The sequence below is a fragment of the Mus caroli genome, chromosome X (genome assembly GCF_900094665.2).
Source record: "Mus caroli chromosome X, CAROLI_EIJ_v1.1, whole genome shotgun sequence".
Taxonomy (NCBI): Eukaryota; Metazoa; Chordata; class Mammalia; order Rodentia; family Muridae; genus Mus; species Mus caroli.
In genome coordinates this window covers 68,508,752-68,521,432 of record NC_034589.1, presented here as the reverse complement: position 1 = coordinate 68,521,432, position 12,681 = coordinate 68,508,752, and the positions used below count along the sequence as shown (strand labels likewise).

At 48.2% G+C, this 12,681-nt stretch overlaps 1 protein-coding gene across 7 annotated transcripts in view; it reads right to left on the bottom strand.

Annotated features, from left to right (window-relative positions):
* The window catches only part of Atp2b3 (ATPase plasma membrane Ca2+ transporting 3), a 69,757-nt gene extending 57,178 nt beyond the window's left edge, over nt 1-12,579 (bottom strand). For 5 of the 7 annotated variants that reach the window (XM_029473504.1, XM_029473502.1, XM_029473503.1 and 2 more), the window contains exon 1: nt 12,325-12,532. The gene's annotated coding sequence lies outside the window, so the exon portion shown is untranslated. Of the gene's footprint in view, nt 1-12,324 lie in introns of all 7 variants that reach the window. The other 2 variants (XM_021152982.2, XM_029473501.1) reach the window with 1 other exon arrangement.
* Nucleotides 12,580-12,681: the final 102 nt, after the last annotated feature.

Here is a 12,681-nt window from a genome sequence, read left to right as displayed (position 1 = left end):
GGCTCTAATGGCTCTAATGTCCTGTTTTGTGTTTTCTTATTTGTGTCCAAGGTGGTATATAGGGAGCTTGAGTGGTCTTTTGTGGTGTCCCAAGTCATATTATCTCACTCCTCAGACAAGTGAAAACAGCAGTCCATTCTGCTCATGTGGAAATGAGCATTTAGGGAGACCCCTGTCAGGGAAATGGCAGCCTAAGTAATCCCTTCCCATGTGCCCTACACACATCCCACAGCCTGTGTGCACCATCCCTGCTATGTGCTATCTGCTGTTACCATTATTGCCTACCTACTTGGACCACTTTTGTTTATGTCTTGTGGTGCTAGGGGTAGACCCTCTGGTCCAAGCATTCTAAGCAAGTGATCTACCATTATGATGCCTAAATTGCTTTCTTACTTGGGAATGGTTGGAGCAGGCATGTACTCCCTCTCTTGTAGCTACTGGCAGAGCTTCCCTGGGAGAAGCAAGCCCAGTCCATCCTCAGAAGGGATGGTATAATCACTTGAGGGAAAGCCTGGCCTCAAGATGAGTGAATTCTATACACAGAATGTGACTTTGGAAGCAGGGCCTGGTGGTTGGTTAAAGCCTGTAATTCCAAGTGCTTAGTAGGCTGTGATAGGAGAATTGAGAGTTCAAGACCTGACTGGGATGTAGAATGAATTCAAGACAAGACTGGGTAAGTTAGTGGGACTCTGTCTCAAAATAAAAAAAGTAAAAGTAGGCCTGGGGACACAGTTTAGCCATTATGATGCCCTGAGTTCAACCCCTACTGCCAAAATGGCTTTGGGAAGTACTAATGGACCCTTAGAATGTTCTGGAAGAGACTATATGATATTTTGCTAGCTAGATGTCTTATTGTTTAGTCAATGACTGTATTTTTTGACTCCCTTGTAGCTACATATAACCATGTGACCACACTCTGGCCAATTGGATATAAATAGAAGTGAGAGGAACAACTTCAAGGTTCAAGTTGAATCGTGAAAGAGAAGTGACATGTTCTCCCCTGTTCTTCTTTAACCTCCTGGCTGAAATGCTGGTGTGAGGATCAGGTGGTAATGGCTTTCTTGTGTCATTTTGCATATGGATCTACATGTATCATATAGGAGCCCAGATACCTATATATAAAGAAGTCATCACAGCAGCCACAGGTTGTGCAACTAGACTTCTACCTGAGCCAGAAATGAACTTCTTTGCTGACAGAGATGTTATTATTCCTGGTTCCACTAAAGAGGACAGCCCCATAAGCTGAAGAAACTGGAGATGCAGAGGGAAAAACTCAAGCATCCCCCTTCACTATGTACCCAATTTAGGCATGGTTATGGGGAGTTAGGAGGCTTCTGAAACTTTCCAGGGCCTTCTAAATCTCATACTCTTATGGGTTCCCTGTATGTGACCACCTGTAGCCTGGCTCCCTCTCATCTATCTGTATTATTCGACACTGTCATAAATGTTCTAGTTAAAGCAGAAGGGAGGAGACGGGACTATAAGAAAGAGATGCAAGGTCAGTCCTGTCACATGCAAGCCAAGCCAAGGGACCGTGCTGAGTATTGTGCAGCAGGCATTGTGGGAATGATTATGATTGCTCTGCACAAAGAGGCTCTATGTCAAGGGATGAGGATGCCTACTTTGGAGTATAGGAATCTAAGGTATAGAGATTGAGGCACTCACTCAAGGTCATTTCGCCATCAAGGAGTAGAAGCAGATGTGAACTTGCCTTCAGAGGATTCTGTATGGCTCCTCTGCTAAGTGACTGCCTATCACATCCAAGAAAGCAATGGACACCTGATTAGAACCAATTCAAAGAGTTAATAAAGTGACTGGGTAGGCTGTGTCCTTGTACAGCTCAAGCACTGGCTGCAGAGTCACTCAGCCTCCCTGGAAACAAGACTTTGTCTTTTATTGATGAGTTAGTATACACTCAGTGCAGGTCTTCAAGGTGCTTGATCCATTTCTCTGAAGGCCAGGGAAAGAAAAGCAGGTCAGAGCAAGGACTTTATTCAGTTTGTCAGTTCTGCCTCCTGTGTCTTTCCAAAACCTTCCATCTCTGTCCATTCTGAAGCTGACATCAGCCAGGCCCCAGAGTTCAAAGAGCAGGACCAGGCTCCACTGGGTCAGAACATTGACCAGGAGGCTCATGTGCCTCTTAGGATATTTCCCATTTTAGGGGCCATCCCTAGGCCTGCGTGGATCCCACATTGCTCTGGGGTCCCTAGAATGCTTTTTGTGGGATGAGTCAACATGCCCACACAAGTGGTTCTTATAGTGCGAAACGGCTCTGGGTCACAAAGGGAACTTGAAAACTCCTCTCTGTCAAGGGCCATGCAGTATGGTTACTGGGGTCATGACTCTCCATGGAGAAAGGGGACAGTCATTTGTTTTCTGCCATAGAAGGCAGAAGCTGAAAAAGGAGAGAGCTGGGGAGCAGGAGCAGGAGCTGGAGAAGCTGATAGGCAGGAAGCATAATGACACTAATTATCCAATTACAGCGAGCTGTGCGGGCAGAAAGCTGCATTGCAGCAGGAGCCAAGCCAGCCCTGTGCCCCACCCCCGCATGCATCCTGCACATGCTGGCCCCCACTTCCCTCCTGCCCTAAAGCACAGACAGTTGGGACACCCTGTAGTATCTAGAGAGGCAAGGAGACACAAAGCCACCATAGCTAGCCTCTGTGAAAACCTCCTGCACAGGAGGCAGCAGGTTCTAGTCCTCCAGCTCTTTACAGCCAGAAAACTCCCTGTTGGAAGGAAGGACACCTAAGTCTCCTAGCTCTGCTGGCTACTGAGGTACCAGTCCAATCTCAGAGTCAGCCCAGCAACCGGAAATAGCCAAGACCTAAACAGGTAATTAAGGAAATTATAGACAGCTGGAGTCCATTGGGGCTACAGGCTAGTCTGAGTCCTTTCAGCTAGGACAAGCTGGGACTAGATAAGAAGACGACAGGGCATTAGTGTGTCCTCCTGGGGAAACAGGCCCCATGTGTAGGGGCTTTGTTTCTGTAAGCAGGTTAAAGTCCGTGGGCCAACAGTCAGAAGTCAGGGGTAGGAGGAATTCACTGGCATCAAGGTCAGGAGCTGAATGTATGGGAGTCTCAAATGCTCATAAAGTAGCCTCTTTGGGCCCCTTTTGTGATTTAACTTACTCATCCAGAAGAGCAATCCCATGTACAAAAAGCTATTCAAAAATAAGCTTGCCACTGTGTGGAATTCTGAGGGTACAGGAGTACCCTCAAAGCTACCTTTCTTTTCCTTTGAAAAATCCTTGACCATGATATTCTTAGCAGAGGAGAAGGCAAGAATTCTGGGGATAGAAAAGATTAGATATGGGAATCAACTCTTGCTGATACCTCTGTGACCCAGAAGCAACAACTCAGCACACTCAGATCTATATCCCAGGTTGACCCAAACTGCTGCCTGTTGTCAAATGCAGTAACAGAGGAAGTAAAGGCCAGTGACCCATGGTAGTCCCAAGAAAGGATGTCTTAGAAGCTACAGCCCAGGGAGGGTCATCTGAAAGGCTGCCAGATACAGCTCCAGCATCCTCACCAACCTCAACTGGCTGTGACAGCAAGACCTGAAGCCTGGATGCCACCAGGATTACATGAATTGAGTTTTGCACCTCAAAGATGCTGCACTGTCCACGGGGTAGCCATGAATACTAAGTCAGGGACCCAAGTGTGCTTCCTCAGAAGGCTTCAGAGCCCATTATGGGCCCAACCCAGGCCCTCCTCTAGATTTCCCCACTTGTCCCTTAAATGTTCATGGATAGATGCCCCTTGAGGCTGAGAGATGGGAGAGGCACTGGATAGATGCCCCTTGAGGCTGAGAGCTGGGAGAGGCACTGATGGGTAGTGTAGTTGCAAAAAGCTTCTCCTTGGGAGATAGGCATGTGGAATATTTTCTACTCATCCCCTATGGAGATTCTAATGATATGTTTCTGCTTCCTCCTCTATAGAAGGGTGACAGAGACACAGGGGACAGCCTGCAGCCTGAGAGTTCTGACCCTGTCTGGGTTCACTTACATGCCCAGACAGCTCAATAGACCTTCCAGGGACCATCAGTCCAAGGATCCCAAGAAGCTACCCCCAACCCCAGGCCTTCTCTCCTTCCTGGACCCAAGGAATAGACTATAGTGGCTATTCTTGCTTGGCTCCCCAGGATAGGGCCTTTTCAAACAAAGATCCGGCCACTGTTCATTGAGCTAGAGGGCCACAAGGCCATAAGGGAGACTAGATTCTGTGGGTGCTGAGAAGAGAGTCTGTCCCTACCATGTGCCATACATACATACCTCCTTCCCTCATTTTCCACACTAGGTTCCCATTCCCACTGGCAGCCTCCTTCCTGGCACTCCCTAGGAATCTTGAACCCTGGACCAGCTATTCCTAGGCCACAGTCATCAGTTTCAGATCTGTGGCTCCATGCCAAGATGTAGTGTGTCAAAAGCGCGGGCAATACTTGTGCCTGAAGAGGCAGTCAGTTTGAGGACTGAGATGTGACACAGAACCCTAGCTCTGCTCTGGAAACAGAGCTGTTCTCTGCAACCACCAAATGGTTTTAGTTGAGAATCAAGAATCCCTCCGTGCTCTATTACGCCCCACACCACCATCATGGCCCTGGCCATCCATCCATGTAAACGTTAGTTCAGTAAGGTTGGCATATTTTTATAACCCGGTTCTGGTTTGTGGGTAAATACTAGTGTGAAAGGAATTCTGAGTTCTGGGACAGTCTAGGGACTAACAAAGTTCCCAAGTGAGGTCAGAAAGGGAAAACTGGATGGCTCATTCTCAAAAATGTTCATTCAGAGAAACAAAGAGGCTAGTGGTCATCATTCAAGATAGGTATCAGTTGGAATGGAATGACCACAGAGCATTCTCCATTTCTTCTCTTCCTTGATTCCCTCTTTGCTTTTTTGTTGTGCTTTTGCTGTTCAGGAACTCCAGTGACACTAGGGAACATGTCAGTGGGATTTATTTTGAGGGTAAGATGAAAGATTCAATATAAACTCTTTAAGGAACAAATAACTTGATAAAGGAAATGGGGACTGGTGGCAACCTGGCTGAGGGGACACATTGCCTTCTTACCTCATAGTCCTGAAATGAATTTCTTTTGCATGAAATAAGGTTTAGTATAAACAGCTCAAAGGCCAAGTGCAGCAAAATGTGCTTTTGAATAAAGTTTTATTAGCACATTGTCATACCCATTCATTTTCATATGCCTGTGTCTATGTTTGTGTTTTCCATAAAGAGTATGGCAGTTGTAATAAAGGCCATGTATTCTGCTAAGTGGAATATACCATCTGACACGTTACCAAAGAGGATGCCGACTCCCAGATTAGAGACTTAAATATTCTTTCTGGGCATGGGATCACATACTTGTAATTCCAGCTATTGGAGAGGCTGAGGTCAAAAGGACTGTAAGTTCAAGGGAACTGTGAGTTCGAGGCCAGTCTGGGCAATCAATTAAAACTCTAAATAAAAAAGGATAGGGAAGTATGGGGGTACATGCCTAAAGCCCTCGCATCAATCCCTAGTACAGAAACACAAAGTTTTAACTATCTTAAATGTAACTACAAATGAGGAGTGGGGAGAATAAACCTAGAATTCATACCTCTTAGAATTTTGTAAAGAAATCATGTAATGGGGCTGGAGAGAGAGAGCTCAGTGGTTAAAATGACTGGCTGCTCTTTGCTGCTCTTACAGAGGACCTGGGTTTAGTTACTAGCACTCATATGGAGCCTCACAACCATCTGGAACTCAAATTCCAGGGGATTTGACACCCTCTTCTGGCTTCCTTTGGCACCAGGCACAGACATACATGCAGGCAAAACACACACATAAAATTTAAAAATATTAAATACAAGAGATTCTGTAAGCCTAGAATCGATGTAAGACATCAGAAAAGTAGTTATTTTATGAGTGATCAAAAATCAAAAGACAAAGAACCAGAGGTTAAAATGTTTTACAGCAAATCTATCACACCATTTTCCCTTATATAAATTAATTCTCTTAATTCAAACACATACACAAAACCACTGAAAACTCCAGCAAATAAAAGTTAAGACCAGGTAATTTACTAAAACCAAAATATATCCAATTTAGAAACTTGTATAAAATGTTTGCCCTTAATGGCAATTAGCTGAAGACAAGGCAAAGTAGATGTTTTCTGACCTAGATACTTATGGAATACCTAAAGTTGGCAAGGCTGCAGCGAGTGAGTCCTTCTGGCACATTCAGATGCCCTTCTGGAGAGCTACTCAGGCTGCGCTGTTGTCTGGGTCCTCTCCTCAGGACAGGGTGACTGTTCTGGCCCAAGATGCTCAGCCGATTCTCATGCAAAAGACTGAAACAAACCCTGATGCCTAGAGTTCTAAAAATAGCCAAATAATTAAGCGAATTACAATCTCTTGAGAGAATACTATTCAGCCATTAAAAATTGTAATTACTGAGGGCTGCCCTGATACATCAGTGGGCCTGATAAATAATTGTCAGATGAATGAGTAATCATTTGCAGTTTCTTTGTGGCACAGTTCAAGTAGACATTTTTTTTTTTTTTTTTTTTTTTTGGTGGTAAGTACTTTAACAAATTAAACTGTGTCCATTTTGGAAAAAAAGTTAATTTAAGAAGGGATTATATTAATAAAGAAAATGCTTGTGTGAAGTAAAAAATAGATCACACAATTGAGCTCATGGGTTAATTACAGTAATGTGAAAAATAAATAGGTTATGCAAAGAAAAGAGAGCAGAAATAAGTCCAGTAGAAAAAGCCAACAGAAAACTGTCTTGTACTTTGGTGATACAATGGGGTGGAGAGGAGCTTTCTACATCTTTTTTCCTCTGTTTTATTTTGTAATAGTACAAAAATAAAGATTATGGCTGCATAAAGCATTATTTTTAAATAAGAAGAACATAATTAAAAAAAACAAAACAAAACAGGTGGGTGGTGGTGGCGGCGGCGGCGGCGCACGCCTTTAATCCCAGAACATGGGAGGCAGAGGCAGGCAGATCTCTGAGTTCAAGGCCAGCCTGGTCTACAGAGCAAATTCCAGGACAGCCACAGGTACACAGAGAAACCCTGTCACAAAAAACAAACAAAACAATATGAAAAAACCCCCACCAAATAACACCTTACTTATATATATATACAGTGCTTCCTGGACCTCTCAGCTGGAGCTCCCATTCCTGACACAATACCCTTCAGCTCAGATTTGGTGGGCTTCATGCCCCTGAGTGTGTAGGCACCTGAGCTTGCCCTTGGGAAGCATCACTCTGGTCCTAATGGTCTTTCCAAGGTATGGACGGACTAACTTGGAGTATCCACATCTGCCTCCATTACTCCTTTTCAAGGAGTCAGGAGAGAGTGGCAGGGACTTTGAGTGACACCTTGTTGAGGATGCTGGAACAACTGGATATTTAGTTTTCTAGCCCCATGTGGCTCCTGTGAAGTTGAGGCTCAGGCTGTCTCATTAAGTCTGAGTTGCTTAGCCAGGCTGGGCAGGGCAGGGGCAAAGTTGGAGGCTGAGCCTTGAGAGATGCAGCCTGGCTTCACAGCCTCCACCCAAGCTGCTGGATCCAGCCATCTGGGTGCTTCAGTGGCAGCGGGTTCTTTGATGAACACAGTGAAGCACATTTGCTATGTGAGGGTGGGAAGCACTTTAGTTTTCCTCTCTGCTCTCATAGAACCAGACACAGGGCACAATGATTATGGAGCAGAATCCCCAAGGACTATCACACCAATAAGATGTGGCCCCTGGCATGGCTGGCTGTATCTCAACAATGGAACACACTCATTCCTAGAGGCAACCCACTCAAACCCATCCTGGCATCTAGTGTCCTCAGCTGTTAAGCCCTCCAGTAAGAGCCTAGATAATCAAAGAACATTTCCTCAAATGCTTATGAGTGCCCAGAACTCCCTGAGGCCTTCATTTCTGGCAGATTTTCTGAGAGAACCTGAGCCATACTTGCAATACTAGTGCCTGAATGCCACACGGAAGTGCAGTACAGATGGCTTTAGGACTCATGTCAGGACTTAGGTCTTCATACACACTGAGATGGTACCAGAAGACAGCAATGGGAACATTTATACCTCCTTATCCAATAGGGAAGCCAGCAACCCTACCAAGGACTCGTAACACATTCAGTGCATGCAAAGAGGAGAATTTGTAATTTCATTTTAATTAAGTTGCCACTTGTGGCTAATAGCTGGCATATCAGACAATGTTGGTTTAGAAAGTGTCTCAAGACTGTGGCTCATGAAAAAACTCATTTCAAGGAATGGTTGCCCATTTCCTCAGAGAACCAAGAATAGAAGGTTCTATATCTTTTTGAAAAAGACACACTTCAGGCTGGAGAGATGGCTCAGTGCTTAAGAGCACCTAATACTCTTGCTTGGGGACCTGGTTTGGTTCCCAGCACCCACAGGGTGGTTTGCAACTGCCTGTAACTCTAGGTTTTGGGACTCTGATGCCACCTTCTGACTTCCAAAGACGACTGCATGCATGTGGTATGCACTCATATGGTATGTATATATATATACTCACATGGTGCACACACACACACACACACACACACACACTCAAGCACATGCACATAAAATAAAAGCAAACTTTGAGGTAAATGATATTATCTCCCTTTTGCACATGTTTGATTTGGGCACAAGTCTTTGGAAATCTTTTGTGCTTCAAGAGTTTGCCTGAACCATGTAGCTCTGGTTCATTTTTGCCATATACTCAGCCGTGTGACCTTGGACTTGTTCCCCTCCCAATCCTGGCACAGTCTCAGATGCCCAAATTCCTCTACACCTGAGAACCTCCTTTTCTCTGCCCTGGTGATGTGTGCTTCAGACCTTTCTCCCCAGGCTTCCTTCAGGCCTGCTGCCAGTACCGCCCACCCAACAGAAGGTGTCCTGGCAGGGGAGGGCTATCCAGCTGGGCACTGTTGGCCTGACTTACACTGGCCCAGTCATGGCAGAGAGGAGGGCAACAGTGAGAAGCTGGGACAATGACAAGGAACAACGAGGAACCATCTGCACATTGCAGGTCTCCATTTGCCATGGCCAGCCTGGGGTATAGCTAGGGCTCACTCTGTAGTCAGAGATGTCACTGGAGAGGCTTAAGGGGGACTTCAGTGCCACAGTCCAGGTCCCCATTCATTATTTGCTTTTCTTTATGGGTGCCCCTGAAAGTATCACATAGGTATTTACTGAAAGTGAATCGTTCTCCATGTGCTTTGGATAGCTAGAAATCACCTTTTATCCATTTCTCAGTGGGAACATGGGGTGGAGACATCGATATCTCAGTTCCTGAGATGAGGAATGTTCCTAAGAATCCAAGATTTACCCGAGAAGGGTTCCCCAGACAGTCAGTTCCCTTCTGTAAAGTTTAACACATACTTCTAGAGAAATCAGAAGAAACTTCTAGCTAGGGCACCATAACAAATGGCTTTGTGACAGATCAGTCCTGGCCTTTGGCTTGGTGGCCTTGAGCAAGTTACCTAACTTCTCTGAGCCTCAGTCTGATAATTTGTCAAATGGAGATAACAGCACTTGCTTTATTCAGCTATTATTTCAATGAAGGGCAGGACAAGAGATATCTATGTAGCACTCAGAACACTATCTGGCACAAGGTGACTCCCATTGTTAGTGTTGTCATTATTGATATTTGATGTACTAGCAACCTAGGAGGGAGACAGCAACTACTACTGAATCACAGAATCCACCAGCTTAACATCAGAAGGGAGTATGGTGCACCAACTTGCACTGAGAGGTGGGGGAAGCAGGGCAAATAAATGGCTGGAGGAAGTTGGACATGGCTGCATTAGCTCTAAGTGTTCAGCCAAGTTCATCTCATAGCAGCCACGTTCAGAGGGGCTCTGGCAGCTCTTTATAGCCCACTTTGGCTGCCTGGGCCCAACTGGAATAAAGAGTATGTAGTGATCCACAGGCTGTACTCTTCTGCTCACTGACTTGTTTGCCTTGCTTACTCAATGGCTAGCTTTTCAGCTCTTTCTGTTCTTCTGAATGATCCAGCTAGGGATCCTGAAATGTCAGTGCAGGACCTGCAAGATGCACCCTGCCCTCAGATTTGGATAAGGAAAGGGACTCAGTCAAGGTCACAGAAACCATCAGGCATAAAGCTGACACCACACCCTGGACCTCCTGTCATTAGAGACCAAGATGGGTGTCTGCCACAGACTACTGGTGCCCCTGGTTGCCCTCAGGGGCTCATGGTGGCATTCTCTCTGCTGAGACTGGCACTCTTCCAAGCGTGCTCCTAGTTTTGGGGGGCTCCCTTCCCCAAGGACTAGCTCTCCTTCTGGCTCTGTGCAGAACCCCCTCCCACGCCCACCCTGCTCCCATCTGCCTGCCTCACCTCCTCTGTGCCAGAGCATGGCTGCCCTCCACTCAAACCACCTGGCAAGGCTGGGACTGGAGCAGGTGGAGCTGATCAAGACTGCTTGTGCCCTTGGCCCTCTCCTGCCTCGAGGCTAGTGGCAGTCAATCGATGCTCCAGGACCACAAGTGCCCAGTTCCTTCCGACTGACCAGCTGTCTGTTCTGCTGCAGACGTGAGGGGTCAGCTTCACCCCTAGCTCTTCTGCCAGGCCTAATCTGGGTCCCAGTAGAATTTGGCAGCCTCTTGGACCATTCCTCCAAGTGCCCCTTTTCAAGCCAGGAAGCCTTCGTCTCCTCGTTTATGAAGGGTGGTGGTTGTGGGTATAAACATATCAGTTTATGAATATGATTGATGCAATGGTCCACCAGGGGTCCAGGAATCTGATTAGAATCATGTGTGGATGTAGGGGATGCTTAGGAAGGGGGATGATATGATATTATTCATACAATACCCCCTATGTTTCTATAGGAGAACCCACAGCTATCTGCTCAAACAAAACAAACAAAAAAACACAGGGATCTCCATCCATGCCCTCAGTGTACTGCCAAGTCTCCTCACCTCCCGGGCCCCAATGATCCTGTCTGGTAAATGGGGACAGAGATCAAGGGTTTGCATCTTGTTAGTAAGTCTGCAGATTCAACAGAATCAAGGTCATGAATGTGCCATACAGAAACTAAGTGCCCACCCTGTCAGGCTTGTTCCAGGCATCAGCCCATGTAGGTTAAAAATCAAACCCTTGCTTTAAATGGTCACATAAAGAGCCAGAGCCCAGAGGTATGGGTTAGGGTGTAAGTGCAGGTGGCATCTGCCAGGCTGGCTCCTTGTAGAGAGCTAGGGGAGATGGGTGGGGACTTGATCTTGTAGCATGTCAGGACCCACTTTAGGCCAGAAACCCAAAGCCCCATCTGTGAAAACTTCAGGGTTTGTCCTTGGAGAGGCAAACATTCAGTGGGGAGGGGGAGGTCCTGGCCCTGCCTACCTTGCAGCAGGAGAGTGACAGAGGGGTATTTGCATACTTTCCTACCCTTCCCGAGCCCTTGACCAGAGCTACCAGTCTAGGAGTCCCTGCTTATCTGTCCTGCCCAGGTGAGGCACCAGGACCCTGACCCCTGACCCTGCCTTCTGCTCCTCTTCTGTTGGCTGAGTCACCAAGCCTCATAGTGATTCACAGAAGGCTAGGGAGACCAAGTTATATAGCGAGGAGCAAGAGGAGCGGGTCTTCCTGGGTTCCAGAGATACCACCAGTGGCTCCACATACCAGAAAAGCAGAGCTGAAGCCTTGAAAACCCAAGAACATTGAGTCTTCCCATCACAAAAACCCTCTGGCCAAGGTCACACAGGTGAAGAGGAGAAGGCAGCTGCTGGCAGAGATGAAGGACTTGTTCAAGTGTGGCTCTGCCACTTGCCTGTGGCACTGTCCATGCTAGCGTCAGGGTCCGCTGGGTAGCTATGTGGGCGTGCAGGGGACAGTGTAGGAACATGTGAGGAGGAGGATGATACAGTGCGAAGAAGCGGGGGAGGGGGTACCTCGAAGCCCTGGGAAGGTGTGTGCGCAGAGGCTAGACTCTTGGCCCAGGCCTGGCGCCCCTGGCTATGCCTGCCTGGATCCCCAGCCCTCAGCCTGCAGCCCGCAGCCCGCAGCCCCCAGCGGCCTTGTTCCCTAGACACAGATGCGCGTGCGCGCGGGATGCGGGGTGCAGGGTGCGGATGAGGGTACCAATGCGGGTGCGGGGCGCAGTCCGCCAGTTCTGAGGCCCCGGGGTGACGCGCGCCCGTAGTGCCGCAAGGACACACAGGCCAGGCCCATAGGGAGCAGGTGCCTTGGGCGGGATCCTGCGTACCCCCCACCTGCCGCCGCGCCACCTGCTGGGCCGCCCTCTCACCCCCGCCTGCTCGCGCGCCCACCCTTTCTGCGCCCGCCTGTGCGCCCAGGGCACAACTTACCCCGGCATGGGCACAGCCGCCACCGCGGCCTCTGCTGTGGCTTTCGCTGTTGCTGCGGGAGGGCTCCCGGCGAGCAATGATCAGCTCCAAGGACGGAAAGGCCGGGGCACTGGGCCGCCTGGCCAGCAGTGCGGAGCAGGACCCTCCGCGGCAGGCGAGGGCTGTGGCCGAGTGCTCCCCACGCTCCGCACCGGCGGCGGCAGCGGCGGCGGCGGCGGCGGGCGACGCTGCGCGCTCGACTCCAGCCGCAGCTCTGAGCGCGGAGGGAGGGAGGAAGGGGTGGGGGAGGGAGGGAGCTGGTGGTGGTGGTGGTGGTGGTGGTGGTGGTGGTAAGGGTTTTGCTGCCAAACCTGATGA